This window comes from Polyodon spathula, chromosome 24 (genome assembly GCF_017654505.1).
Source record: "Polyodon spathula isolate WHYD16114869_AA chromosome 24, ASM1765450v1, whole genome shotgun sequence".
Classification (NCBI taxonomy): Eukaryota; Metazoa; Chordata; class Actinopteri; order Acipenseriformes; family Polyodontidae; genus Polyodon; species Polyodon spathula.
Genome location: NC_054557.1, coordinates 25,186,020 through 25,210,648, shown reverse-complemented (window position 1 = coordinate 25,210,648; position 24,629 = coordinate 25,186,020). Strand labels below are relative to the sequence as shown.

General features: G+C 41.8%; 1 protein-coding gene and 2 pseudogenes across 1 annotated transcript in view; 2 read left to right on the top strand and 1 right to left on the bottom strand.

The window, feature by feature from the left end:
• LOC121298975 (ras/Rap GTPase-activating protein SynGAP-like) overlaps nt 1-24,629 on the top strand; it is a 357,605-nt gene that overhangs the window by 217,566 nt on the left and 115,410 nt on the right. The window lies entirely within an intron of this gene.
• LOC121298803 overlaps nt 1-24,629 on the bottom strand; it is a 90,672-nt pseudogene that overhangs the window by 52,210 nt on the left and 13,833 nt on the right.
• Nucleotides 1,538-24,402, top strand: LOC121299362 (annotated as a pseudogene).

Genomic DNA, 24,629 nt, shown 5'->3' with positions numbered 1-24,629 from the left:
TGGGTCCCCAGGACTGATGGTGGGAACCACTTTTCTAAACAGACAGAAAGGGATTTGTGTTTGCTAGGAGGGGGAGACTCTTTATAGGGGCGGACCAAAATGGAGGAGGGCGTCTGAGCTTCCCTTTAAGAGTTCCTTTTAAAATAATAATAATAATAATAATAATAATAATAATAATAATAATAATAATAATAATAATAATAATAATACGTATCTGAAATTACTGCACGATGATAACAAAGGAAGAAAAATAAAATAACGCTAAGAAAAAGATTACATTGTAAAAGACTGTGGATAATATTGTATTACAAAGCTTAACACAATCTCAGTTTCAATGCACATATACGGGACAAAGCAACACGGCACACTTTAAAATACCCAAAACAAGGAAACCGCGGGCTCCTCATATTACACGCTGATATTGTGTCCTTTGAAGGGTGTTTAAGTTTTGCGTACAATAAACACGCCACACAGCCACTGGCAATATTGTACTATTGTACTTAGTGCCTCTGTTGCTGCGGAATGCAACCCTGTCATGTGACTCAGTCAGTGATAAGAGCTTCAGTGACGTTTTAAATGGCAGCCCGTTGAGAGGGGTATCGCTGCTCAGCTCGTAACAGACGTCGTCATTATACGCTACAGCCTGTACACAATAGGCATTAATGCGTTAATTAATAAAGTAGCTTGCTGACTGAAAGAAATAAACGATAGGATCTGCTTCTGTGGAGCCCCTTTAGTGCATTGCTAGAAGAGACCTCAGGATATTATTATTCAAAAGGGTCAATAAAATGTTAGAATATTGTATGTACTCGCACATGTTTCAATTGCCATTGGCAGAGTGGAGTGATTTATTTGTGAAAATGTAATTCTGGGAATAATTTCTTCAGTTGAAAATGTCAGCAAGGGTTTATGTCTTGGCCGCTAGAGAACTGTGTGTACACCACCGACATTGAAGGTTAATTATTTTGCTGTTACCGAGTTAAGTTCTTACCGGGACAAGTTTATATAGCCGATCTAACGTTAATAATTCTAATAAAAATTATGAATGGATTAATACATAATTAGGCCATCTCAATGCATGATTATGTGCTAATGTCACCTGCATTTAAAAAGCACTGTATTAACATGCCCCTGTAACAACAAATCTCCCTTAATAAAGTGACAGAAAGATTAATAAAGAAAATAGAAAGAACAGATAATTCAGTCAACTAGCTAACGACCAAAAGCAGACACCAAAAGTGTGTTGTTGTTCTTCTGTAGGACTGGGGTTGAAATATACAAATATTACAGTGTTTAGCTAACGTTAACTTTGGAGTTGCGTTGAGATGACGAAATTATTTAGTTGGCTTTTTATTAGCGTCTATGCTTATGGTCACGTGGTAGGGGTGCACAGTTTGGCTGCAGGAGGATGATATGCTCTTCAGTCTACTGGCATTTCAGACACACTGTCGTGGTTTTTTATTTCCTTTTTCTCCAAACAGCTTAAGATAAAAAAAAAAAGAAAGAACACTGTAATAATCCATTCAAATTTTTATTTTTTGTAATGTTTTTGCAAAGCGTGGACGATAAAAAAAAAAGTAAGTTGCATTTTTTAAAATTAAAGTTTAGTTGTTTTTGACGCACGGTTATGACAGGCCCTTTGTTTGCAAAATGAACACGGTATGGTGTTATCAACAACACCGATTGAATTTAAAATGTAACAAATAAACTAAAAGGCGTGGGGGGAAACCAATCGAAAATAAGATAAAGAAGTGTTTAGTATTACCAGCATAGTTGAGGCCGAGTTACTTTTTTCAGGTGAAGGCATGCTACCGATAATATACCAGGGGTTGTACACCCCGTGAGGTTAGATTGGTATTGGATGTTCGTGTGGATCACTCGCTACATTCTCCGTCAAACAACAATTCCTAGCTCCTACATACAAGCTCACAAATGACTGCTATTTCACCTCATGCTAACAGTAATTTAAGCCAAGTCTAGTTGATTTGCCAGTTAGAAATTTCTAGTTACGCACACAACAAATATGCATACATATTCACTTTACACTGACAGTAGGTTACGTCATGTAATGATTACTAGCTCCTACATAAAAACTCGCAAAAGGATGCCATTATGAAATGTGTCATGTTAAGGAGTAAATTAAGCCACATCTCTCTGATTTGCGGGTTGGTAATCTGTAGTAAACACGCATTCATATTAACTTTACATTGTACAGTAGGCTACACCATATAATGCTTAATAGCGCCTACAAACAAACTAGCAAGTGAACGCTATTTCACACTGTGCGATTTCGGAGCATTGAATGGCCTCAGTAGCATTGTATTAAAATAAATTAATTAATGCTTGTTTTTTTTCAGAGGCTACTAAACAGAATCCCGTGTGCTGCCATGGACAGTGTGAAGATGGAATCTGTCCAGATTAAAGAGGACTTCCCTGAACTTGAACCTCTCCCCATTCGAGTGGAGTTCTCTGGGCTGGCTTCCCTCCCCATTAAACAGGAGCTCTGTGAGATGCAATGTGACAGCACTCAGCCAGAGGACTCCGAGATTAAAGCCGAGCACAGTGAATTGGAGATACCCCACACAGAAGAACCTCTTCCTGTTAAACAGGAAGCGGTGCTGGAAACTGTCTGTATTAAACAAGACCACCCTGAAGTAGTGTTTGACCACATGGAACCAGGGAAGGAACAATCTGAAGACTTAAAACCAAACATCCCTGAGCTGGAGCCTGTAGGCCGATGGAACTGTAGCATGGTGCTGGATAGAATCTGCGTGAGAGAGCAAGGCGCTGGAGAGGAAGGCTGTCCCAACAGTACGCAAGGAGGTGGAAAGGAAGACGGGCACTCGCATTCAGAGTGCAGTCTAGCAGGTGAGTGACTCCCAGTAGCTGTGACATTATCATTCTAGATTGTGTGATCCAGTGTGGTTGAGAGGAAGGGAGGGAGCATGTAGGTTACATTATTAGCTGTTTGATTTTCCTGTACCACTCCAGCCATTTCAAGATAGGCCTCACTGCAGATGAACTTCAGATAAAGATGTAATGTTTCCGTTGCTCGGGGGGGCGGTGTCGGTATTATACCAAGAGGGAGAAACATTGAAGTACTGTATATCATTTTACTTTCAACGTAAAAGTACATGGATATTATTTTAAATGTGTAGCGTAATGGTATTGAAAAGTATGTAATTGTAGCTTGTCGTAGAGGAGATACAGTGGCTGTCAAAAGTATTCACCACCCTTGGACTTTTCCACATTTTATTATGTTACAACATGGAATGAAAATGGATTTAATTAGGAGTTTTTGCCACTGATCAACACAAAGTCCATAATGTCAAAGTGAAAATAAAATCTGCAGATTGTTCTAAATTAATTACAAATACAAAACAGAAAATAATTGATTGCATAAGTATTCACCCTCTTGAGTCAATATTTGGTAGAGGCACTTTTGCCAGCAATTACAGCTATGAGACTATTTGGATAAGTCTCTACCAGCTTTGCACATCTGGACACTGCAATTTTTGCCCATTCTTCTTTGCATAATTGCTCAAGCTCCGTCAAGTTGGATGGGGATCTCTGGATGTTGTGCTGGGTTAGGCTTGTGCCAAACATAGTGCTTAGTGTTGAGGCCAAAATGCTCTATTTTGGTCTCATCAGTTCATAGAATCTTCTTCCACTTGGTCTCAGAGTCTCCCACATGCCTTCTGGCAAACTCTAGCTGAGATTTTTTCAACAATGGCTTTTTTTTTTTTTTTTTTTGCTACTGCCCCATAAAGGCCAGTTTTGTGAAGCACCCGGGTTATTGTTGTCGTATGCACAGTGTCTCCCAGCTCAGCCGTGGAAGACTGTAACGCCTTTAGAGTTGCAATAGGCTTCTTGGTGGCCTCCCTGAATAGTGCCCTTCTCGCCCAGATACTCAGTTTTTGAGGACAGCCAGTTCTAGACAGATTCACAGTTGTGCCATATTCTCTACTTCTTCATATTACTGTGCTCGGGGGATATTCAATGCCTTAGAAATGTTCTTATATCCTACCCCTGATTGGTGCTTTTGAAGAATCTTATTCCTGATTTGCTTTGAATGTTCCTTCATCTTCATGATGTAGTTTTTGTTAGGAAATGTACTAACCAACTGTGTGACCTCCCAGAGACAGGTGTATTTAACCTGAACTCATGTGAAACACCTTAATTGCACACAGGTGGACTCCATTCAACTAATTATGTGATGTCTAAAGAGAACTGGTTGCACCAGAGCTTATTCAGGTGTGTCATAGCAAAGGGGTGAATACTTATGCAATCAGTTATTTTCTGTTTTGTATTTGTAATTAATTTAGAACAATTTGTAGATTATATTTTCCACTTTGACATTATGGACATTTTTTGTGTTGATCAGTGGCAAAAACTCTTAATTAAATCCATTTTCATTCCAAGTTGTAACACAATAAAATGTGGAAAAGTCCAAGGGGGGTGAACACTTTTGAGAGCCACTGTATACCTGAAATGTTGCAGTAGAACTTTGAAAGCAGATTTTGATCATAGGGCTTGGTTTCACCAGCATCAGTCTTTACGGATTGCTTTTACACATAAAGCAGAGATGCCAACAGCTACAATTTGGCTGTAACAGGTGCTATTTTGGAGGTTCTGCTACGGCGCTACATCAAAGTGGTATACTACTACCATTTTTATTAAATAAATAAAGAATAACTCCGCTGAACATTTATTAAATATTATTTCAGTACCGTGGGTGTTTTCCACTTTAATAATAATTTAATTGTTCTTAATACTGTATTTCACTGATAGTTTATTGCTGCCAATCTCTCGTCTGTCGAAGCAAACGGAGGCGGATGAAAGGACTCCAGTTCCACACATTTGGTTAATGTGGAAGGCTGTAATCACCTTGGGGAGGAAAGCAAGGTTGGTGCGCAGAGACACCCTACTGCCATCTTTCCAAATACGCATGCAGGAGCTGTACACGGACAGCACCTGCAGCTCACTGATCTGCTTAGCGGAGGTGATAGCCAAGAGGAAGGCTGTCTTCATAGACAGGTACTTCAGCTCTATGCAGCTCCTTTGTGAGAGCCTCTAGTACGATGTTAGGGCTCCATTCATGAAGAACAGTCCTCCTAGGAGGGTGTATTCACTGAGCGCCTTTAAGAAAACGAGTAGACAAAAAATGCGCTCCCACAGATATAGAATCTAGGGGAGCATGGCATGCATAGACATCCGCTAAATACACCTTCAAGGTGGAAGGTGACCTTCCATGCATCAAGCAATTCTTGTAGAAATTGCAAGATGACTGGCATAGGGCAAAAAATTAGTCATAGCTTCTAGCCAGACACCAAGCCTGAAAATGCTTCCACTTACAGGTATATAAAGATCTAGTGGAGTCTGCTCTAGCGCTTTGCAACGTACCCACAACCACATCCGATAGCCCTAGGGCTAGCCAGCGGTCCCTTTCAGGGGCCAGACCCATAGCTAGAACCTGCCCGGTTCAGGGTGCCAAAGAGAGCCTTTTGTCTGACTGAGGAGATCCAAGAGAAGTGGACTCTTCCAGGGCTGGCCATGCAACAGCTGGCACAGGGTCGAAAACCATATTCTCCTGGGACACTTGGGAGGCACTAGGAGAACTGATGCTTTCTCTAGTTTTTTGAGAAAAGCCAGGAGCAGCGGGAGAGCGTAAAAAAATGCTCTGAGCCATTCGTGCGCTAGGGCGTCTACGCCAAGTGGACCGCCTGTGGTGGAGGGAGTACCACAGGGGACAATGTGTCATCTCCACCGAGGCAAAGAGATCGACCTGCGCCTTCCCGAACCGTTCACAAATGCGCTGCACCTATGAGTGTGGAGTTGCCACTCTGACGGACGTGGGCCGCTACTGGAGAAGAGGTCGCTGCCCAGTTCACCGCTCCGGGAATGTGCGTCGCCCATAGGGACAGCAGGTTCCTTGGAGCCCATATCATTAGCTTGAAGGCCATGCGATGCAACCCCGGGGACCCTGGTGGTTGACATATGCCACCACTGTTGTACTGTCCATCCGGCTCAGCGCATGTGTACCGCTCAGCACTGGGAGGAAGTGGTGGAGAGCAAGGGATACCGCTTGCAACTCCAGCATGTTTATGTGCAGGGATATTCAGCGGTCCGGCTAGAATCTGTGTACTCCTCCTCCTTCCCAGACTACTCCCCAGCCCAGGTTGGAAGCGTCTGTTGTCACCACTTGGTAGTTCAGCACTACTCCTGTTTGCACACCTTCGCGCAGGTACGTCGTGTTTGGCATTGAGCCACGCTTGTAGCAGGCATGTGCAAAGCAGAATCTGAGGGTGACCTGCGATCCCTGTCTAAACAGGGAGAGGCAACCCTGAATAGCTGTAAGTCTGTCGTTCAACAGGTATGCGCACGTCGTAGTGGAGTCCAGCCGGATGTATGTGAGTATGTGGTGCACTGCACTGGTGTACGCAGACTCTTTGCATTGTTTATGGCGAGGCCCAGCCTAACCAGATGTTTCGTCACAACCACCGTGTGGGCCAGTGCTCCCTCTCGTGACTGGGAACAGATCAACCAGGATAGCGTCCACGCACTTTGAAAATGTACACGGAGCTAGGGAGAGGCAGAATGACAATACATCAAACTCGTACACACTTCCTTGAAAAGAGAAGTAGAGATACTTTCTGTGCTCTGGACGAATGGGAATGTGAAAGTACGCATCCCGTAAGTCCACGGTGGTGAACCAGTCGCCCGACCAGACGGACTGGAGGATGTGACTTTGCGTCATCATTTGGAACCTCCTTTCTTTTAAGAACCTGTTTAGGAGCCTCAGGTCTAAGATGGTCCGAAAGTTGCCATCTTTCTTGGGTACCAGAAAGTACCTTGAGTAGTACCCCTCTCCGTGAGAGATGGGGTCTACGAGACGAATGGCTCGCTTGCACAGCAACGCAGCCACTTCTTTCTGAAGTACTGCGGCTTGTAGAAGCTCTGTCACGAAAGTATTTGTGATGCCCTCGAAAGGGAGGCGATCCCAGGCGAAACTGAAGCGCATAGCCATTTAACACGGTGGCCAGCACCCAGGAGTTTGAGGTGCAAGCGCGCCAGTACTGCAGCTGTTTTGCCGAAAAGAGGGTCTGAGACTGCCAGCCTTAAGGGGCCCTGCTTGGCCTGCTGAGGCTGGGGCAGGTCAGTTTGGGGTGAGTGATTGATTAGGGCGCTGGCCCTGAAAACCCCTCCTGTGACGCTGGTGTGTGGACTGGCCACGACCTCAATTCCCTCTGCCTGCCAGTTGTGCTTGGTTACCTGTTGATGTGCCCTGTAGGCGATGCCTACTTCCGATGGGTGAGACTGGAACTGTTCTTGTGACAGTCTATGTCTAAGGAGCTTGCCAGCAGCTTGACCTGCCCCATACGGAGGCACGGGGAGGGAGCAACGGGGCCACCTGATGGGACTCCTCATGTTCCTGGTGGGATTTCTGTAATATCTCCTCCACAGCTGTCCCAAAAGTATGTCCTGGGGAGATGGGCGCATCAAGCAGTGCAGCGTTACCAGCATCAGGAAATCTAGCTTGTGTCAGCCATAGCTGTCTACGAGCCACAATTAAGTCCGCTATACTCTGGCCAAGTGCTTGCCCTTGGAGACCGGAGATCTGCAGCAGTGTGCTGGACAGAAGATGCAACTCTGTGGCCACCGGCTCAGGGATCGGGGCCTCACACAGAACACCGTCCAAGTATGCGGTTAGCTAAGCGAGTTGCCTGTGCCACTGCTGCATAAGCTTCTTTAAATGCATCCCCATCACCCTGCATTGAGGGTTCTGGCAGGCCAGTACTGCTGGTAATACTGTAGTTGTACCACCTAAGGAGGGAATGTAGGGGAATAATTGCATAGAACCATTCCTGTACCTGTTCGTTGCTATCCTGTACTACATGTATTCACTGAGTTATATGTTTTAAAATCTTTTGAGTTTGTGATCTATTAAGTTTATAGAAACAAAGTAAATGTATTAAACTGCAGATGTGTAGCTGGGAACTGTGGGTGGTGGGACAAAAGGAACATGACATTCCACCTAAACTTTTATTGCATTACCACCTACTGAGTTGACTTCTCACTACCTCGTAAATACTTGTCCCCCCCTGTTGTTAATTACCCCAGCTGAGCTGGCTCCAGCTTATTGGTTGAAAGGGAAACTATCCTGTCTCTCTGTAAAGGTATAATAACTGTATGCTAACTCTGTATGGCAGAACACTGCTCGGGCTTCCTAACACTGATGTGTTGAGCTGTTCTCGTTTGCGCAAATTAATAAAGCTTTATATCTCTGAACACCTGGTGCAGTTGGCTCTTTTAGTTGCGGACCTGAAAAGTTCCACGACACCAGGTTTCTAGCAAAACCACCCACCAGCGGGGACTTAACCAAGGAGGCAAGCAGTGCAGCCCGTTTTAGTACACTCTAACCCGAAGCCGAGTGATCCCAGGAGGAGTGTACTTCCTATGTGAAGTCTGGAAAAGCCGGGAGCCTCAGAAGGTGAGGAACCAACGCCTGTGTCCGTTAAATAGACTGGCGTGGTTCTGCCGCTGGTGTCCAGGGGACCTCCAGGAAAGCTGCAGCATGTCCCATGAGTTCTTCCTCAGCAAGGGTCTTGCCTACTTGCGTTTTGCAAATACTACAGGCCACGACCCTCTAGAGGGCAAAGGCGGCATTTTGAATGCCCAAGCACCGCGTGCAGAGGGTATGCTTCTCCTCTTGCAGGATATTGGCGTTGCAGGCCGTGCAGGAATGGAACCCCGATTTTCCCAACATGGGCCTGACGTGCATTCGCACTGAACACTGCTCACATTGCATTCAGTGCTAACGTCATGTGCTCACTCACTAGCTCTGCAGCAAGGGTACTAAACACTGTGCACTGTACCGTGGGCACCTTGTGCATCGCGTACCGTGCAGCACCTTATGCCCGTGCACTAGTGTAGTACCAAGTGACATGTGCACCGTGTGTGCCAAGCACTACACACACGGAGTACTGGGGACACTAAGTGCACCATATACCATGCAGCGCTTACTGTGCACTACTGCTGAGGCGGTGGGTGTCATTTGCACTGAACAGCTGTGCACCAAGATTTAAACATCACAGATTATGCGTGCGCCGCGTTACCGCAGCACCGGGGAGGCCGCTATGCAATGTGCCTACCCTAACCCTGTGATCAACACACACTTAGTCCGCGTGTAGCATGTACAGGAGGGGGGCAGTGTCGAAACCGCATTAGGTGAGGTTGAAGCAGACCGCAAAACACAGCAGAAAGATAGTCAAAGGGAAAGAGAGAGAGTTTACAAGGCCTCACATACGACAGACGGATATAAAGAGCAGCCTACCAGGCCACTGAAAGACAGAAACGGCTCTTAAGTCGTTGATTCCAGGAAAGCTGCTTTCAGCACGAATGCAAGGGAAATACAACCGACTCAAATCAACTCGAAACTCTTACCTATCAACCCGCTCAGCTCAACACAGAGATCTTACCATACCGTCTTGAGAGGGAAAAAGAGGAAGAGCTTCCTTTGGGTGATGGTTTTATTCCCTCAGTGGGCGGGACCATGTGCATCGTCCCAGGATGGGACCTGTCGGCAGCTCTGGTAGAGAGAGCTCAGCAATACCTACCCGAAGGGCAGGAATATCCCATACCTAATGTTGTGTTGGTCATCTTCGAATTAAAAGGGAACAAGAAATGTCACTCTACTCCATTTAAAAGGTTGGCTTGTCAGAAGTAGTGAGAGGAATTTACCACAGAATGGCCATTCATTAAAAGAAGTAGAGTGTGTGAAATTGCATGCGGTACACAGTGAAATTGCATACACTACAGTGAAATCTCATACATTACATTGTGGCTATTGTCTTCCTCACACATCTCCTTGGCATAGAGTTGTTCAGGCTGTTGATTGTGGCCTGTGGAACGTTGTCCCACTCCTCTTCAATGGCTGTGCAAAGTTGCTGGATATTGGCGAGAACTGGAACACGCTGTCGTACACGTCGATCCAGAGCCTCCCAAACATGCTCAATAGGTGACATGTCTGGTGAGTATGCAGGCCATGGAAGAACTGGGACATTTTCAGCTTATAAAATGCAATTGTATTGTCTGTAGCTCGCCCACACAAAGCCATACACACTGTCTGCAATCTGTTCGGTACAGTTGAAACCAGGATTCATCTGTGAAGAGCACACTTCTACAGCGTGCCAGTGGCCATCAAAGGTGAGCATTTGCCCACTGAAGTTCATTACGATGCTGAACTGCAGTCAGGTCAAGAACCTGGTGAGGACGACGAGCTTGCAGGTGAGCTTTCCTAAGATGGTTTCTGACAGTTTGTGCAGAAATTCTTCGGTTTTGCAAACCCACAGTTTCTCAGACAATCCCTCAGGTGAAGAAGCTGGATGTGGAGGTCCTGGGCTGGCGTGGTTACACGAGGTTGTGAGGCCGGTTGGACGTACTGACAAATTCTCTAAAACGACGTTGGAGGCGGATTATGATAGAGAAATGAACATTCAATTCTCTGGCAACAGCTCAGGTGGACATTCCTTCAGTCAGCATGCCAATTGCACGCTCCCTCAAAATTTGAGACATGGTTGTGTGACAAAACTGCACATTTTAGAGTGGCCTTTTATTGTCCCCAGCACAAGGTGCATCGGTGTAATGAGCATGCTGTTTAATCAGCTTCTTGATATGCCACACCTGTCGGGTGGATGGATTATCTTGGCAAAGGAGAAATGCTCACTAACAGGGATGTAAACAAATTTGTTCACAAAATTTGAGAGAAATAAGCATTTTGTGCGTATGGAAAATTTCTGGGATCTTTTATTTCAGCTCATGAAACATGGGACCAACACTTTACATGTTGCGTTTATATTTTTGTTCAGTGTGTGTGTGTGTGTGTATATATATATATATATATATATATATATATATATATATATATATATATATATATATATATATATATACACACACACACACACACACAGTGTCTAAAGAAAGTCTACACCCCCCTGAACTTTTCACATTTTGTTGTCAGTGCCTCAGTTTCATGCATTTAAATTAGGATTTTCTACACACCATACTCCACACTGTTAAGGGGAAAAAGTTGGTATTGAGAAAAAAATTATATATTAAAAATACAAAACTGAAAGATCATTATTGGATAATTCTCCAATTCTCTGGAGTTAATACTTGGTGGAAGCACCTTTGGCAGCAATTACAGCTGTGAGTCTGTTGGGATAGGTCTCTACGAACTTTGCACACCTAGATTTGGCAATATTTGACCATTCTTCTTTACAAAACTGTTCAAGCTCTGTCAAGTTCCTTGGGGAGCATTGATGGACAGCAATCATGACAGCAAGTCATGCCACAAATTTTCAATTGGATTTAGGCCGGGGGGCTCTGACTGGGCCACTCAAGGACATTTACCTTTTTGTTCCTTAGCCACTCCAGTGTAGCATTGGCTGTGTGCTTTGGGTAGGTGTCATGCTGAAAGGTGAACTTCTGTCCCAGTTTCAGCTTTTTTGCAGAGGGCAGCAGGTTTTCCTCAAGGACTTCTCTGTACTTTGCTCCATTCATTTTCCCTTCTCTCCTGACAAGTGCCCCAGTCTCTGTCGATGAGAAACATCCCCATAACATGATGCTGGCTCCACCATGCTTCACAGTAGGGATGGTGTCCTTTGGGTGATGTGCTGTGTTGGGTTTGCGCCAAACATAACACTTTGCCTTTAGGCCAAATAGTTCCATTTTAGTTTTGTCAGACCACAAAACTTTTTGCCACATGGCTACAGGATCTCCCAAGTGTTTTTTTCATACTTCAAATGGGATTCAAGGTGGGCTTTCTTGAGTAATGGCTTCTTTCTTGCCACCCTAGCATACAGGTCAGATTTCTGGAGTGCTTGGGATATTGTTGTCACATGCACACTTTGACCAGTCTTGGCCATAAAAGCCTGTAGCTCTTGCAAAGTTGCCATTGGCCTCATGGTAGCCTCCCTGATCAGTCTCCTCCTTGCTTGGTCATCCAGTTTGGAGGGATGGCCTGATTTAGGCAGGGTCTTTGTGGTGCCATACACCTTCCACTTCTTAATAATCATCTTGACTGTGCTACAAGGGCTATTCAAGGCCTTTGATATTTTTTATACCCATCCCCTGCTCTGTGCCTTGCAACTACTTTGTCCTGGAGTTCTTTTGAAAGCACCTTGGTGCTTGTGGTTGAGTCTTTGCTTTGAAATGCACTACCCAGCAGAGGGAACCTACAGGAACTACTGAATTTATTCTAAAATCAAGCGAATCACTACAATTTAACACTGGTGGAGGACACTTAATTTGGTGTATGTTTTTGAAGGCAATTGGTTACACCTGAACTAATTTAGGATTGCTATTACAAGGGGGGGTGTACACTTATCCAACCAAGCTATTTCAGTTTTTATTTTTAATTAATTTTTTACAAATTTCTAGAATATTTTTTATATATTTTTTTTCACTTGCAAGTTGTGGGGTAGGATGTGTAGATAAACGAAAAAAAAAAAAAACTATTTTAATTCCAGGCTATAAGGCATCAAAAGATGAATTTTTTGAAAGGGATGTAGACTTTCTATAGGCACTAATTTGTTGTTAGTTATAAAACCACAGCCAAAAATGAGTGGTATATGATTCATTTCCTTTAATATATTTGGGGATGAAACTCCACATAACTGGTACAACACCAACTTTCTGAGTGAAGACAGCAGTTTTGTAAGACACATTTTTGTAAGAGATCTGTAATTTTATTTCTGTATTTATTAAAATGCCCATGTTGATTGTGTTATGTGGGTAAAACAAAATGATAATTAAAAAACAGAATTTGTGAACACAAAGGTGCTATAAGGAATCGTGACCCTACATCATCAGTAGCGAGTTTACCCCAATGGGATCTCAATCTGCGCCCTTAGGTTCTTGTAAATAACATCATAATAACATAACATCTGTGTACTATTTTACTGTAATGTTGAATTGTTCACTTTAAGAATGAATTAACTAATTGTAATAATCAGTAACTAGATACAAATCTTATTAATTTGTTAGAATACACACTGAGGAAGACAATAGCCAATACGTGTCTATGCTGTCTGCCGTTTTAAAATAAATAAATAAATAATGAATAAAATAATGTATGTGATTTCAGTATGTAGTGTATGCGATTTCAGTGTGTCATGTATGAGGTGTCAGTTTGAATTTTGTCCCTAACGGTGCCTCATATTGTAGTCATGACGCCCAGCATGTTTCATAGAGAAGTCTGTCCAGCTGTATTCACAGTAGCTGTGAGATTCAGTGTGACTGGCTGGCGAGCAGATAGAGGCCCAGAGACCGACTGCCGTTCAAAAAATATATACTTTTATTATAAATAAACGCAAAATAAAAGGGCACCAGGGCCAAAACAAAGATATTTAAACACAAATAGAAAGACACAGAACAAGACTTAAAAAAAAAAAAAAAAAAAAAAGGTTTCCAGTATGGGCGATTCCTTCACTGGACTAGAAAATACAAAAAACAAAAAAACAGCAAGCACAACACCAGCTTGCTTCCTCAGCTCCCTCCTCTCTAATGGGAAGCTGAGGCCTCCTTTTATGTTAGGTGGCTGAGTGCTGATTGATCGTTAATTACTCCAATCAACCCCAGCCACCTGAACACAATAAACCCAGGCAGGTAGGGGAATTTAACCCCATAACTGCCAATTTCTAAAATTGAATTAATTCAAATTTAATGAATGACCATTCTCTGGTAAATTCCTGTAGATACTTCTGACAAGCTAGCCTTGATCTTTTTGTCTGATGTAAATATAGGATGTTTAAAAATGTGTGCTGCACTGCAAAGTCTGCAGAAGGCGTTTCTCTAGAAGCTGCTTGTGACATCAGACAGACAGCAGCCACAAACAGCTGCAACAGCAAGCTCTGGGACTGGGATATGAGAACGCAACCAATGGTGGCAAGATGACATTTCCGCAGCAGTTTCTGAAGGACGGTTACTGAGCAACCCAGCTTAGCGCTTTTTAATATGTCTGTTAAAATGCCACCATGAACTGTCAGCGAAATACAGTATTAAGAACAAACAAAAAAAAGAAAACACATGTTGTTAAAAATCATAGTATTATACCCCTTCGACGTAGTGGAGTAGCAGAACCTCCAAAATCTCTGTATAGGGTAGGACAGTAGGACCCCAAAGGATCCTTCACAGTGCCATGTAATGTCCCAATCATACTGTTTGAAAATAAGTTAACCATTCGGTTTATAAATGAACCGTGCTGTTTGTAAACTAACTGTGCTGTTTATAAATTAACCATTCTGTTTATAAATGCCACTGCAGTTAAATCTCTCTTGGTGTTGTTATTTTGATAGTTGTTTTTGAAGTTGAATATTTCAGTCCAGATTTGATAGCACTTACTAGATCCTAAAACACTTTTCATTACTAATATTTAAATCCAGAATAAGTAGAATTCCAAATAAAATCAGTGTTTAAATATTTTTATTGGATTTTTTAAATTTCTAAATGTTGTGTGTTTACAGTTACCATAATTAGAGATTCAGCAGCTAACATGAGGTCACTGGTGTGCTAGTCTAAGAACCTTTTAATTTCAAAGGGCTGGCAGCCACTAGCTTAATAAGTAAACAAATAAATAAATGTATATTTTTTTTTAATTAATCTGCAACGCTGCGTTCGGCACAAGTTGGCACGTCTGATAAAGTAAAGGCTATCATTTAACTTTTAAGTTTTTAAACTGGTGTAACCCAGTGCAAGCCCACAGCGGAAATTCACATGCTTTAATCCACTCTACAACATGCCCCAAGTCTACAAACAACCCCTCTTACTTTCTTTCCTGTTCATGTTTTCCAGGTTCCAGTCCAGCAGCTAAAGCGAGGGCGGGTGATGGAGAATATCCTTACTGTGGGAAAGGTTTCACCCAGCTAGGGCATTTTAAAATGCACCTGGAGATTCACACAGGAATGAAACCATATCGCTGCTCTGACTGTGGGAAGAGTTTCAGTCAGTCAACCAACCTTGTTTCACACCAGCGAACACACACAGGAATGAAACCATATCGCTGCTCTGACTGTGGGAAGAGTTTCAGTCAGTCTGGACACCTTGTTTCACACCAGCGAACTCACACAGGAGAGAAACCGTATCGCTGCTCCGACTGTGGGAAGAGTTTCAGTCACTCAGGAAACTTGAAGACACACCAGGTAATTCACACAGGGGAGAAACCGTATCACTGCTCTGACTGTGGGAAGAGTTTCCGTCAGTCAGGAACCCTGATAGCACACCAGCGAAATCACACAGGGGAGAAACCGTATTGCTGCTCTGACTGTGGGAAGAGTTTCAGTGTTTCAGGGGACATGAAAAATCACCAGCGAATTCACACAGGGGAGAAACCGTATTGCTGCTCCGACTGTGGGAAGACTTTCAGTCGTTCAACACACCTGAAAACACACCAGCGAATTCACACAGGAGTGAAACCGTATCGCTGCTCTGACTGTGGGAAGACTTTCAGTCAGTCAGGAGACATGAAAAATCACCAACGAATTCACACAGGAGAGAAACCATATCACTGCTCTGACTGTGGGAAGAATTTCAGTCGGTCAGCACATCTGAAAGTACACCAGCGAATTCACACAGGAGTGAAACCGTATTGCTGTTCTAACTGTGTTTCAGGAGCCTTGTTTTACACCAGCGAATTCACACAGGAGAGAAACCATATTGCTGTTCTAACTGTGGGAAGTGTTTCAGTAGGACAGACAGCCTTGTTTTACACCAGCGAATTCACACAGGAGAGAAACCGTATCACTGTTCTGACTGTGGGAAGAGTTTCAGTAACAACAGACACCTTGTTTTACACCAGCGAATTCACACAGGAGAAATGTCTCCTTTTCAGTCTTTTCTACGCAACTCCTCTGTCTGTGCACTCCGCTTTAGGTACTGCCCCTCACACCAGGCGTCGCAAGATTCGTGGCTGGCAGGGTCAGCTTCTCGTGGCACCTGTGCAAGCTACTGCAACAATACACAACAATTTTGTGATGCAGTGAGTTACTGAGCTTCGGCTAGTTTAAAACCATGAACTTCAACCTATTTCAAGCTGTAACTCGGCTAAGAAAATTACTATGCTATATTATTAGCCAAATTCTAATCGAGGATAAAATGGACAGTTCACTGGTCTGTCATGCTCAACATGACAAAGACTTAAGTAACAGCTAACGGAAAATTGCAGGGTGATTAATCAGCAGACGTAAATTGCATTTGATTTCACGTAGGTTATAAACTTATGTAATACTGACAGTTACTAAAAAGGATTTGAGAAGTGAAATAGCACCCCCCACCCACCCACAAACATCAAACTTTGCCTGTGATTGACAGAGGAGAGAAACCTTAAAGACTGTTCAATGAGACTTTTCACTTTCAACAGAAACATTAACCTTGCTTTATGAATCCCGGTGTAATTACTGTTTTGTGTATCACTCTTAAGCGCATGCATTTTAAATGGTAAAAATGCTCTTCAACTGTCTTGCACTCTGATTATGTCTGAAAGTGGACGGTGATGCAGACACGTCACAAGAGGCTTCTCTGCTGTCAGTTTAACTCAGGCTGTCAGTGCAGTCAGTGCCCGGGAGCGGGAATATGCAGAAAATAAACTGTTCTGCACCTCATCTGATGGACGAGTCTAGAGAAATTGATAACTCAGTGTGGGAAATGAGTTTCAGGGTTTAGCATTTAAACTTCATTCGCCCATCTTGCTTGTTTGGTTGTTAGTAGGTTATTGTTCCCAGAATCTCATCAAGCAGCTTCTTGAAGGATCCCAGGGTGTCAGCTTCAACAACATTACTGGGGAGGATTCCAGACCCTCACAATTCTCTGTGTAAAAAAGTGCCTCCTATTTTCTGTTCTGAATGCCCCTTTATCTAATCTCCACTTGTGGCCCCTGATCCTTGTTTCTTTTTTCAGGTAAAAAAAGTCCCTTGGGTCAATATTGTCAATACCTTTCAGAATTTTGAATGCTTGAATCAGATCACCGCGTAGTCGTCTTTGTTCAAGACTGAGTAGATTAAATTATTTTAGCCTGCCTGCATATGACATGCCTTTTAAACCCGGAATAATTCTGGTCGTTCTTCTTTGCATACTTTGTAGAGCAGCAATATCCTTTTTTTAGTGAGGTGACCAGAACTGAACACAATATTCTAGATGAGGTCTTACTAATGCATTGTACAGTTTTAACATTACTTCCCTTGATTTAAATTCAATACTTTTCACAATGTATCTGAGCATCTTGTTGGCCTTTTTTTATAGCTTCCCCATATTGTCTAGAGGAAGACATTTCTGAGGCAACGTAAACTCCTAGGTCTTTTTCATAGATTCCTTCTTCAAATTCAGTATCTCCCATATGATATTTATAATGTACATTTTTATTGCCTGTGTGCAGTACCTTACACTTTTCTCTATTAAATGTCACTTGCCATGTGTCTGCCTGGTTCTGAATCTTGTCTAAAATATAACATAACTTAACCAATGTGAAAGCACTTTGAGTGAAACAGAGTTCAAACGCTCTGCCTGTTTAGAATTCTACTACAGCTTTCTAAGTACAATCTACACAGAAAACACGCTTTTCAACTGTACCAGTGCATTTGCCACATACTGTCTTCTCACAACAGGCCCAGACATCAAAAGTTCTGTTTTTATTGCATTTAGCAACCTGGCATTGTCTTTTATTCCACGTGCCAGTGGGCGCAGCGCTGGCTGAAAGTTGAGGGGCATTTGCCAGCCGGTTTTCGTGTCTAATCAAAATGTTTCTGCCGTAGCTCCAGGGCTAACTGCAAAATGAAGTCCCCCTGAGTGATTGTGTTGCCGGTGCACTCGATGTACAAAACCAAAGCGCTGATGGCTGCCAGGTCCAAAACATTATTAAAAACAGCCACAGGCCACCTGCGAGTAACACCTTTGACAGAATACAGCCGTGCCATTTCATCCAGTATAGTTTAGTTTAGCATCAGTCCCGATGGTCACTGATTTGTGCAGAGAGCTTAGAATAAGCAGACTAGAAAAAAGTAGCGTATCTATATCGCACTGTATTGTGATTCAATGTGTATATTTTTTGACAAATGGTGGCTGAGGAAGCAAGTGCTTATAACTTATACATTTTTAGAATTCTGCAGCTGAAACACCGTATGGGTGTTTAATTCAAATATTTAGTAACACTTAAGAATGAGATATTCATATATGTAGAGATATTTAAATTTTAATTGGAAAAGCCGTTCAGAAAGCGGCTATGGTGGTGCTAGTGTTAACCACTCCCTAATCCATACGCATGCATTTCCTTGAATCCCTACTGCATTCAGTTTGAGAACTAATCTTTTATGCGGGACTTTATCAAAAGCTTTCTGGAAAGCTGAATAAACCATGTCATATGCTTTGCAATTATCCATTGTCGATGTTAAATCCTCAAAAAAATCAAGCAGATTAGACACAATCTTCATTTCCTTAAACCATGCTGACTGTCTGCCAGGCTACCGTTACGATATAGATAATTGGATCTTATTATAGTTTACATAAGTTTACATATAATAGAGGTCGGGCTTATTGGTCTGTAGTTACCTGGTTCGGTTTTGTTTCCCTTCTTGTGGATCGGCATACCTGGGGGGGGGGGGGGATTTATTTACCTTTTGGTATAGATATCTAAATACCAGTGCAAAAGATGCTTTTGAAGAAATGCTACTGTGTAGATATTGAAACTTGATTCCGAGTCCTGTTTTTATCTTACATTTGTTCAGCATTAATTAGTGCTGGGGCAAATATCCAAATGTTTGAACGACTATTTTTGACATCTATTGAGATACAAAATTCCGATGTTCGTATTCACCTGGAAATTACAAAAATACCTGTAATTATTTACCGCCTCGCCAAAAGTTGTGCTACAGTTTCAAACATGGCAAATGAAAGAGCTCTGTGTGATATGCAAGATATATATATATACACACACACACACACACACATATATATATATTACACACACACACACAAACACAGGATCAACACAGTAGCTGTTGACCCTCTATTTAAAAGCTTTAAACAGCAAAAAGTAAACAAACCAGATGATAGATTATGGGCCTGCAAGCAGAGTGCTCTCTGTTGAAAGCTATCTGGTTCAAATAAAGCGTTGTGCTGCTTTAGCGCGAATGAGAATCCCATGACAGAAAAAAGGCAAGCACGTCGCTTTATGAAAACGTGTTTATGGTCTCTGTTTACTGTGAAGAAACGGCAATGGCAGGAATTAAATAAATAAATAAAATGCAGCAGAGGTCACACTAGCCTTTAAATATGTGCATTTGTAAAAAGCATGACATCTCAAAAACTGCGTCTTCAATCATAACATCTGCATATTGCATCAACATAGTTGTTATTTTCCAATGTAACTTTCAGATTAATGCAAAAAGTACACAGAAAGTAATGATAGTAGAAATAAACAAAGACAAGCTTACCATGAAATGTTTTCTTTTGAAAATCCCTATTCACAATGTAAAAATCAGTGTTGAGGAACATGCACCAATGTCTCTGCGGGTAGCTGGCAACATCAAAACTATTAACGGTTTTGCTGTTTAAAAGTTTTGTAAATTTTCCTTTAGCCCCCATATCAAAGTCTTAAGTCTTAATCATTCTCAGAAGCTTCCATTACATAAAAAAGCGTTTGCTGGTCTGCATTCGGTTCTAAGAGCTAAAATTAAAACCCTGCTCTCCTGGTATACAAGGTACAGATACAGGTATTGTAACTGCAATTGCTGCAAGTTTTGTGAAAGCAGGAAAGATGTCGGAATAGTTCTCAATAAAAACCCTGCAGGCCTCTTCCATGGTCTTAAAACCATGATTTGTGAGCATGTGCTTTACTTGTCCAAATGCTTGGCCAAGTGTCAACAGATAAGATGCTCTGATGGATTAGTGAGTCACTCTAATACGAGGGGCGTGCACAGTGCTACATCCCCTCCGCTGCTTTCTCATTTGATTTTTTTTTTTTTTTTAAAGAAGATGCAGGGAGCAGTGGAAGCATTGTACACGTTGCATTGCATAAAACTACTTTGTAATATAATCAATTATTGGATGGGGATGAAAAGGGGATCTGTTGTCTCTTACATCTGTGTTTTAGAAATGCACTGCTGTTATTTGTTTGCATTTTATTAAAATGCCCTGCGTGTATAACCTAGAATTTGCGTAAAAGTGACCTCTGAAATGCGGTGTCAACATTATGTACAAATTATTTTGGGAATAAACAAAACAACATTTAACTTGAACTGCTATTTGGCCTCCACTGGTAGTTAATTCACTGGGGTAAAGTAAGGCCTACACAACGTATTCTTTACCCCTGTGAGATTTTTCGACTTTGACGTGTTATTGCAAAGTCTTGCTGTAAAACACAGGCACACACATGGGCCACGCTCCCCTGCTGCTATGCAATCTCTGCCTGCATTCAGAGCAATATAATGCCTTTATTACGAATATCCAAATGAATATTTAAATTCTGAGCAAATATCGAAACATGAAAATCCTGTGTTTGTCACAACACTAGTATTAATGTTGATTTTAGTGTGTGGTTTGAACATACTTAGTTTCTGTTAAGGGACCAGGAAAAACCTTCATATTCTGAGGAGTCTATGCCACGGCTTACTGCTGGTACTACATTCATATCTACTGCACCCACACCAGCCACTGAACACAATGTGTGTTAATAAACAAAGGGCAAGTATATTTTCTCTATCCTGTTCAGAATTTTGCATAGAGAGCAGGGAGTTTTGTTCTTTTCACTGCTGACAAGTTTCTGCATAAAATTCCTCCTTGTATCAATCGGAAGATTCATCTAGAAACAGGCCAGTGTATTATCAATCTAACGAGGTACTTTGTACAAGATTATGTATTTGATTACATTTCAACAAACTGAAACAAGATGTGTGAATATGAGTGAGTTTTTTGTGTTTTATAAGGAGTATTGTGTGAGATTATTACGATCAGCCTGGGACCTTGTTAAAAAGCTGTGTTATGAAGAAATGTGTGTAATCTGAGTTCTAATTAGACTTGACTACAATTAAAACTGGTGTGTACTGATTTAGTGATTTGATTAATATATCAACAGGATATAAAACCATGCTAAAGAAAGAATCGAATACTGCACTGCTCCGTATCACCAGGATTTGAAAGCAATTTGCATTTCAATACCTTCCTGAATTGCCTGCTGCTCTCTGAGTTTTTCCAAGTCAGTGGTGGCCAATATGTGGAACGCAAAAGATTTTTGGTAGATCTCGGTACAAATCAGAACAAGCACTAACATATATGCATACAACAGTTTTTGTTATGGCTGATGGCAAATAACAATCCCTGACTAATAAATAATGAATACACCTAAAATAAATATTAACTTCTTACAATAGATGGCGCTAATATTTTGTTCTCACCTACAGTGAGGTCAGTAGAGAAAGTTCCAGCTGTTCCAGGTGTGCAGTTACGAGTTTGTGTTGAGGTTTCAATGGATCGTTTTCTGGTATGAGTTTCAAAAGATAGGGAGAGCCCTCTGTCGTCCAGTAGCACAGATGAAAATATCCTTACAGTTCCTGCATGAGACTAAAAAATGCTTACATGAAAAAAAGCATACATTTTAATTTAGGCATACATGTGACTAGAAATTCCTAAAGGTTGACTATAAAAAATAAACATGATTGTTTTTTTCAGCTGAAAGTATAAAACTAAAACAAAAAAAAACCCCTCAGTCTGATCTTCTCACATTGCTCAATTGTAATGTACTTTGGGAATGTAGTTTATTGGTGCCCACTGTTAATTGCTCATTAAAAACTACAAATCTCATACATCCAGAAACGTCAGCCACACCATCCCGCTACTATAAATAGGCAAGGAGCACATTCTGAGGAGGATGTTACCAGGCAGTTAGAAATCATTTAATTAAAGTTTTTGTTTTATGACTGCCTGTGCTTAATATTAAAAATGCTTTGATTGCACGTTTGTTACATTTTTGTTGTTGTGGTGGTTTTGTTTTTGCTATCATACATATTGGACACTATTATATTAAATCCCACTAATAATTGTTGGTCATAGCTTACTGGTGGAGCACGGAGCCTGTTGAGATTCACCACAATGGATCGCAGTGTTTGGTGTATTGGCCACCACTGCTCCAAGTTCTCCAATGTTTAGTTTAGGCTTAAACATTGTAATAGCTGTATGAACACAATGCTACCAAGGCAAAACCTTTATTTTTTTTTTTGACCAGTCATGTATATAATCACAGAGGGTTGTGTCCACTGTCTCCCAATGCAGCAGCTAGGATGTGTTGCAATGGAGCTGCACTGACTCGTGCCGGAGGCTCATTGCACCATTATTAAAATATGGATGTGGTGTTCAGTGTAATAAGAGAGAACAGAAGACTGTTGCTGGGTGCTTTGTGCAGTAAAGGGTTACCGGGAGCAACGGTCACCCTGTTATAAACAGTAACACTGTGTACAGTATTAATGTATAAGGCAGTCCCAGCCTTTCATTCACTGAGGGAACTGCCTGGTCACGTGAACAACAGGACACTGTATCCTCCTGGTGGTCGATGGGTATCAAACTCGTATCATTACAAAATGTATGTGTGGTATAAGAGAGCTGGTGGTGTTTCACTGCAGATTTTAAGGTCATAGATTAATATTTTTATATTAACACTTCTGGATTAAGCGGTAAAGGTTTGTTATTTGTGATTCTAAAGGCACAAAACCCCGATCCACAAACAGATGAGAACTTGAAGTATATATGGGAGATGCTGTAAATCAAGGTCAGTACATTGGGTCTACAAACAAAAATCCCATCTAACCCTAACCTCTCCTTCATTTTAAAGTTTTGCATACAGTAAAACATGCATCACACATTGTTAATGTATTGCTGTCATGTGACCGAGTTAGGTGATAAGAGCTTCAGTGACGTGTCTAAAGGTGATCATGATGCAGTGTTCTTAGATTACTGCAGCACTGGAGTCTGAAAGAGTCTGTTGGAGTCTTGGAGCAATCGTGGTGCAGAGGAAGCAGTTGGAGTACACCATGACAAACTACATTTCTTTTATATACATGTTGTTGTTTTTTTTTTTACATGAATAAAGGTGAACCATTACAAAGGTCTGCACATAGGGCTAACATCACAGTTGTCAATATTTTTGTTTGTTGTGTGACTTGTAGGACATGCCCCAAGGAAAGTGAGCAGCACGTGCTTCCGACCGAGGCACTGCTTGGATGATTTTTTAATTTTTTTTTTTTTTTTTTTTTTTTTTAACATGTTGTAGCTTGCTATATATGTGGTATAAATTGTCTTTGTGTCAAACTGAAATACTAAACAATTATGACTTGCCCTTGTTGCAACTTCAAGTTTTAAACAAATCATTTAAAAAAAAAAAAGTCTATGGCTTTAAAGGTGTAGAATACACACCCTCTTAGCCGTTAGCCCCACTTGCCGTGAAGGTAAGGAGCAGCTCATGGCTCAGTGGAGGAGGATACTGATGAGCAGCAGCTGCCTAAAGAGTATTGGTTCAAGGTTGGTGGTTTGAGAAATGCAGCAGGCTCACTTCACACTGCAGATTCGGCAGACTTCATGCTGACTGCACTGTCACTACCACCTGCTAGCTCTGGGGCAGAGCTGGCATTTAGACAAGTAAACTTGGTTAAAACTGACTTGCGAAATCATCTCCTTGATATCACAGTAGAGCAGCTACTCAATGTGAAGTTTTGTTTATGACCGGCCAAGAAGGTGTGTTCTACCTTTCAGCCATCAGCCACAAATAGCAACATGTATGAGAATAGCAGTGGAGGAGGCTGAAGCAGGGAATGAAGACATGGATACTGCAGAGTGATTGTAAATAATGAATAGTTCCCTGAATAGGTTTTTTCTGATATCTGCTTTAATATTTTGAAGTGTGTGCCATGTTTACAGTCTACTTCAATTATATTCATATGTTTTTTTTCTTTCATGTTTCCAAAGTACAAAACTACAACTACAAAAGAGAAAAGGGAACTAATTACCCAGTTTAATAAAACTCTAAGAAGTTATTGTTGTAATGATTTATCAAAGTCAACCAATCCATTTTCCTGTTCTCCCTCGGTGACCTGAGTCTCTCTGGCACTGCTCATGTCTGTTTCTTCTCCTACCTTGCTGATCACACATACCCGGTGTCTGGGTGTGGCTAACCCTCCTGTCTCTTGCTCTCTTCTGACAGGTGTCCCCCTTGGCTTAGTCCTGGGACCCCTTCTGTTTACTCTCTGCACCCGCTCCCTAGGTCCCCTCATCTCCTCCCACGGCCTCTCGTATCATCGCTATGCTGATGATGCCCAGATCATCTCCTCCTATGGCCTCTCATATCGAAATTGTTGTGCAGTGTGACAAAATGCAATGAAGTTTTTTTTTTCTCCGTGGGGTGTAAGCAGATAGTTAAGGGTCAAACTGTGCCACAGACGTATTTGTTATTTGCACAAATAATGGAATATATTCATGTAGGCAAACTGTTATTGAACTTAAGCAGCAAGGAGAGACAGAATGTTCTAGAAGTAATGTGGCTGAGTTTGTATGCATGGTAGCCAAATCTCAATCCCATTCAGTAGTGTAGGAGC